Raw genomic sequence first — 5,536 nt, 5'->3', positions numbered from 1 at the left:
TGATGAGTCCTAATGGCTTACTGCGCATATCTTACATTATCTCATGCATCTCAAATTTTGAGTTTTGGTCCCAAATTTTCAACAATACTATAATAAACTCATGAATTGATATCTAAGCAATTAGTTACTTCTTGGGAGATGGATAAGTTGCTTAGGTAGAAGGTCGCTAAAGAGTAAATATCACCAAGTTACTTATTGTAGAAGTTTTCCCTTATGTTCCAAGTAAAAGGCCCCTAAGCAATAAATATCACCAAAAACCTCACAAAAATCTACTCCATAAACTCAAATTTTGGTGGCCCAAGAAGGTGTAAGAACCTCTCCTCAGTTGTTGGGGAAGCCACAAGAGCTGTGTGCAAGATAAGGGCAAACAAATGGTAGTCTGCCTTGAATAACTATGCAACTAGAAAATATACCACACCACAAGAACATGTGCACATGAGGGCAACACTTCATTCACCCATCATGAGTGGATCATCGTGCCATCTCAACCTCCCTAATATTAATAAGTACAAAAAAGATAGTAACACTGCAAGTGCCTTAGAAGACTTCATCCATGTATCTAAGCAATTGATTTAAGAGGGGGGTTGTGTGTGCGGCATCAAAGACTCTGATACTACATCACTGCATAGTTCTAATGGGGCATTAAACTTAAGTGTCATTGCTATGACAACATCATCATGGGATTTGAATCATAGTAGCTCACCAAAAGCGTTTGTGTTTTTAAAGAAAAATGTGAAGGACATTATTCAAATGTCAAAGAAACCATTCAAATGCCAAAGAAATTAGAAAGTGATAGGAGAAAATGAAGATATAAAAAAGACAAGAAGATAAGAGAAGAGTAGTAAAGATAATAAAAATTGAGTTGGAGGATTAGAAACCAAACTTTGTACTCATTATAGCCCTACATTGTAGTAGCCTTGCACAACCTACCAGACATCTCACTACATCAACCTCATCACCTAAGTTCAACTTCATCACCAAAGTGTCAACCAACCATGGTCGTGTAGCCATTTATATGGTAGTGATGTGTGGATGTAGATATATGATCTACACTAATAATGGGCCGGACCACTTTTCCCTCCTTAGAAGGTCTTTTTCCTTCGAGCATGTGTAAACACTCTTAGGAGTGTGTGTGTGTAGTGTAAGTTATATGATAAGTGACCTTATCATGTCACTTCACTTGTAATTCACTTATTATCAATCAATTTACTTTGATTGTTGTGTTTCTTTGCATCTATTCTTACTTGTTTCTCAGCTTTGATAAGGTCACTTATTATCAATCAATTTACTTTGATGTTGTGTTTCTCTGCATCTATGATAAGTGACCTTATCATGTCACTTCACTTGTAATTCACTTATTATCAATCAATTTACTTTGATTGTTGTGTTTCTTTGCATCTATTCTTACTTGTTTCTCAGCTTTGATATGGTCACTTATTATCAATCAATTTACTTTGATGTTGTGTTTCTCTGCATCTATGATAAGTGACCTTATCATGTCACTTCACTTGTAATTCACTTATTATCAATCAATTTACTTTGATTGTTGTATTTCGTTGCATCTATTCTTACTTGTTTCTCTGCATCTATTCTTACGTGTTTCACATGTGTGTATGTTGCTACCTTTGTCTCCACTCCAACAACTAATATCAAAGCAGGCTATCTTGGTTCTCACCTCCATCATTAGCTCTCATCTCATCACTTCCTAGAGCTACTCTTCTGGTTAGCTTAGATTGAGCTATCCTCTTAGGTAGTCAGTTTGAATCAGCTTTGTTCGATTTTAGGTTTGGTGTGTAGCCATTGTGCAAGAAAGGGGCTACTCAAGGCATGGAATAGGCATGGGTGTAGGTCACCATCCTAAGGCAACACTCAAGGCATGGGTGTAGGTCACCATCCTAAGGCAATAGCCAAGAAGGCCATGGGAAGTTTGGGCATGAGTACCAAGAAGACATAATGTTTATAAAGTAAAATATGATTAAAAAAAGGTACAATGCCCATGAGCCCTATGCCTAATATAGCCCAATGCCCCCAAAATTACACATGTAAATGACCCTAAGCCAAGTGCCTAGGCCCCATCCCCCATGTGCATGTGCAACCAAATCTACTTCATTACAAAAAATCCCCTCCTACAATGATTTCATCCTCGAAATTGAAGGGCGGTAATGCACAAAACAAATACAAAGGCTATATACAAGAAGCCCAATACATGAGCAAATGTCACCATCCTAGAGAGCTAATACCAATACATGAATCTCATAACCCCCGACATCAAATGGAAAAGATAAAGGACTCCTATGATGATGAGGCTAGTGATATATCCTCTAGGGTCAAATTGAAAAGCTACAAGTATCACCCTGAATATGAGGTAATCCATACAACTGTGATGCATGGACGAAATGTAAATCCAAAGAAATGGCTCTCAAATTACCTCAATTGAACAGAGAATATAGAAAGCCCATGTTGGTCCTAGGTCGACTAGCCAATCCTCCTAGGTCGAATGGATAACCACAATGTAGATCATCCAACCATGAAACAAATATGTAAGCTCCCAGATCAAAAGGAAAACATAACGACGCATCCAACAATCCAAAACATAAATGCAACACCAAATCGGTAAGATAGGCATGAGCTATGAGAGTGCCGCGGCTAGTTGATGTATGCTATAGTGTTGGAGCCGACGGGTGCTTGATGGGTTCGTTGATCAAATGCTATTAATCTATTGGTGGTGGTTGATACAATCGGGTAGCTGTTGTCATATGATGCGCAAGTAGTGGAGCCATGAAGCAAGATGGTGATTATCAACCATGCATTAATGAATGTTGAGTTGGCCGACGACATCTTGTGTGCGCAAGAAGACGAGTTGGTGTGTGTGGGTCTTATATAGTGCATGGCTGGTGTGGTAGGCCTACCCCACAACTGACCAGCAAAAGAAAAGTTTTTTTTGTAGATAATGTAATGGTGCCCTTTTGGGATGGTGGTCACATAGTAGGTTGTTGGTATATTTGCATGTTGTGTCAGAGATCCATTATTTTCAAGCTAAAATGACAAGCAATGATATGTTTGGGATGCTTTTCCCCACTAAGAGGATAAGCTTAATGGGACCAACTACCTGATGTGGTCCTATATGATGCATTATTTATTGACTATTGCCAGGCTAAAATGATAGGCAATGATATGTTTGGGATGCTTTTCCCCACACTAAGAGGATAAGCTTGATGGGACGAGCTACATGATGTGGTCCTATATGATGCATTATGTATTGGTTTATCAAAGGGCTTTGGAATAGTGTTATAAGCATAAAGACATGCCCTACCTTGCTAGCACAGGATATTACAAGTACTTCAAATGGTGATACTAGTTGAAATGTAATTGTGGCATTGTCTCTACACCTCTCAATGTGGAACAAGCTTGGTGGGATGGCAAGGATGCACATGAACATGCATTGGTGGCACTTATCTTTAAAAGGAGCATAATTCCTCCTATTCAATCCTGTAATACATGCTAGGGATGCACTTGCTTTGCTTTACCAAGTGCATGATGAGGCGTATGTACGTAAAGGAGGCACATGTGGTCTACTTATGCAAGCAATTAAAGTCCAAGCATATGAATGAGAGGGAAACATAATGAACGAGTTTCTCACAAGGATCAAATATCTTGCAAACAACTTATATGTATTGTGAGGCCTATCCAGACTATTCTCATAGCTTTAAACAACTTTTTATCAGATTCATACAAGGCAAAATAGTAGACCAGTGGAGTAGATCTCTTTATATCTCCGCTTGGTCTCTATTGTTGTGACTAAAGCCCTTGGTGGCATGACAATGCCGAGGGGAGCAATTGATTAACTCGTTTTGGTTAGTTGCGTTCTATGCGGGCTAATGGTGAGTTCCCAAACAACCCTTATGCATCTTCTTGAAAGGTTAGGATTTATTTAGGTTAGCAATAGTCTTCACTATAATTGCAATGGTAAATGAAGGTTTAGGGTTATTTAGATAACTATAACTAGAAACTCTTGTAGAAGAGTAATTCTTAGAAGGAAGAGAGAAAATATTAAGGACACTAAACTCTAACCTCAATTCTAGGAGAATCCCTTTTATCGCCCAAGCCAAGATGATATATAAGAGGAGAGCAACCGAAGGCTCAATTCATAAGAAGCATTCATGAGAGATGCCTCATTAAAGATGCTATATAAGAGGAGAGAAACTGAAGGCTCAATTCATAAGAGTCATTCACGAGAGAGGCCTCTCATCAAACTTAGTCTAAGGTAATTCAAATGGTGATACTAGTTCAAATGTAATTGTGGCATGTGTCTCTGCACCTCTCAATCTGGAACAAGCTAGGTGGGATGCAAGGATGCATAGGAATATGCATTGGCGACACTTTTCATAAAAAGGAACATTATTCATCCTATTTGCTCATGTAATACGACCAAGTAGGCTAGGGATGCACTTGCTCTACTTTATGAGGTGCGTGACGAGGCACATGTGTGTAAGGAGGCACATGTAATACTGCCAAGTAGGCTAGTGATGCACCTGCTCTACTTTACCAGATGCATGACGAGGCACATATGCGTACGGAGGCATATGTGGCCTACTTATGCAAGTACTTAAAGTCCGAAAATATGAATAAGAGGGAGACATAATGAACGAGTTTCTCACAGCTTCACATAACTTTTTATCACATTCATATAGGGAGGCATAGTAGACATGTGGAGTAAATCTCTAAATAGCTCTGATCGGTCTCTACTGTTGTGATTGAGCCCTTAGTGGAATGACAATGCCAAGGGAAGCAATAGATCAGCTCCTTGTGGTTAGCTACATTCTATGCAGACTAATGGTGAGTTCCCAAACAACCCTTATGCATATGTGAGCAATAGTCTTTACTATAATTGTAATTATAATGATGAAGGTTTAGGGTTTATTTACGTAACTATAACTAGCAACTCTTGGACAAGAGTAATTATTAGAAGGAAGAGAGAAAATATTAAGGACACTAAACTGTAACCTCAATTCTAAGAGAGACCCTTTTATTGCCAAGGCTAAGATGATATATAAGAGGAGAGCAACCGAAGGCTCGTGGAGGGTAGGTATAAGGGCTCCTGGTTGGGTTTCCCTTCTCTCATAGAAGGTGCGAGTTGAGCACAAAGTAAACTATTCTTTCACCTTTTACTAAAGAATACCATGTGCTCGGCCCAACACAAGCACCATATCGCAATTTTTGCAGCGGGCTTCTCTCTCCAGGGAGAAGAGCTCCCCAAACAAACGTCCAAAACAACAAGGAGGGGAAGCTTAGTGTCTGTGTATGCTCGCTTAGCTCTCGTTGGTGGTGTGTATCTGAGGTAATGCTGATGACCCTTCTCCCGTGAGAATGTATCTTCGGCTTTTTCTACCTCTTCATGTTGTCGAAGAAGAACCAAGGCCAAAGCTTGCTCCACCAATTGATCAATGAGCTCGGGCTTTGGATCTACCTCCTTACCCTTAACTAAATCGGCTAAGCAACGTCATTGACCTCAATCTCATCATCGAACTCTTGTTCA

The 5,536-nt window shown here is 39.5% G+C and overlaps 1 non-coding gene across 1 annotated transcript; it reads left to right on the top strand.

The window, feature by feature from the left end:
• Positions 1 to 5,125: 5,125 nt before the first annotated feature.
• LOC147636326 (U5 spliceosomal RNA) lies at positions 5,126 to 5,246 on the top strand. Its single transcript, XR_015266569.1, has one exon. It is a non-coding gene; the product is annotated as a U5 spliceosomal RNA (small nuclear RNA).
• The last annotated feature ends 290 nt before the right edge of the window (positions 5,247 to 5,536 follow it).

Source organism: Cibotium barometz, chromosome 8 (genome assembly GCF_041138505.1).
Source record: "Cibotium barometz isolate CiBa-2024 chromosome 8, ASM4113850v1, whole genome shotgun sequence".
Taxonomy (NCBI): Eukaryota; Viridiplantae; Streptophyta; class Polypodiopsida; order Cyatheales; family Cibotiaceae; genus Cibotium; species Cibotium barometz.
The sequence above is the reverse complement of the archived record's forward strand: the minus strand, read 5'-3'. Positions and strand labels throughout refer to the sequence as shown.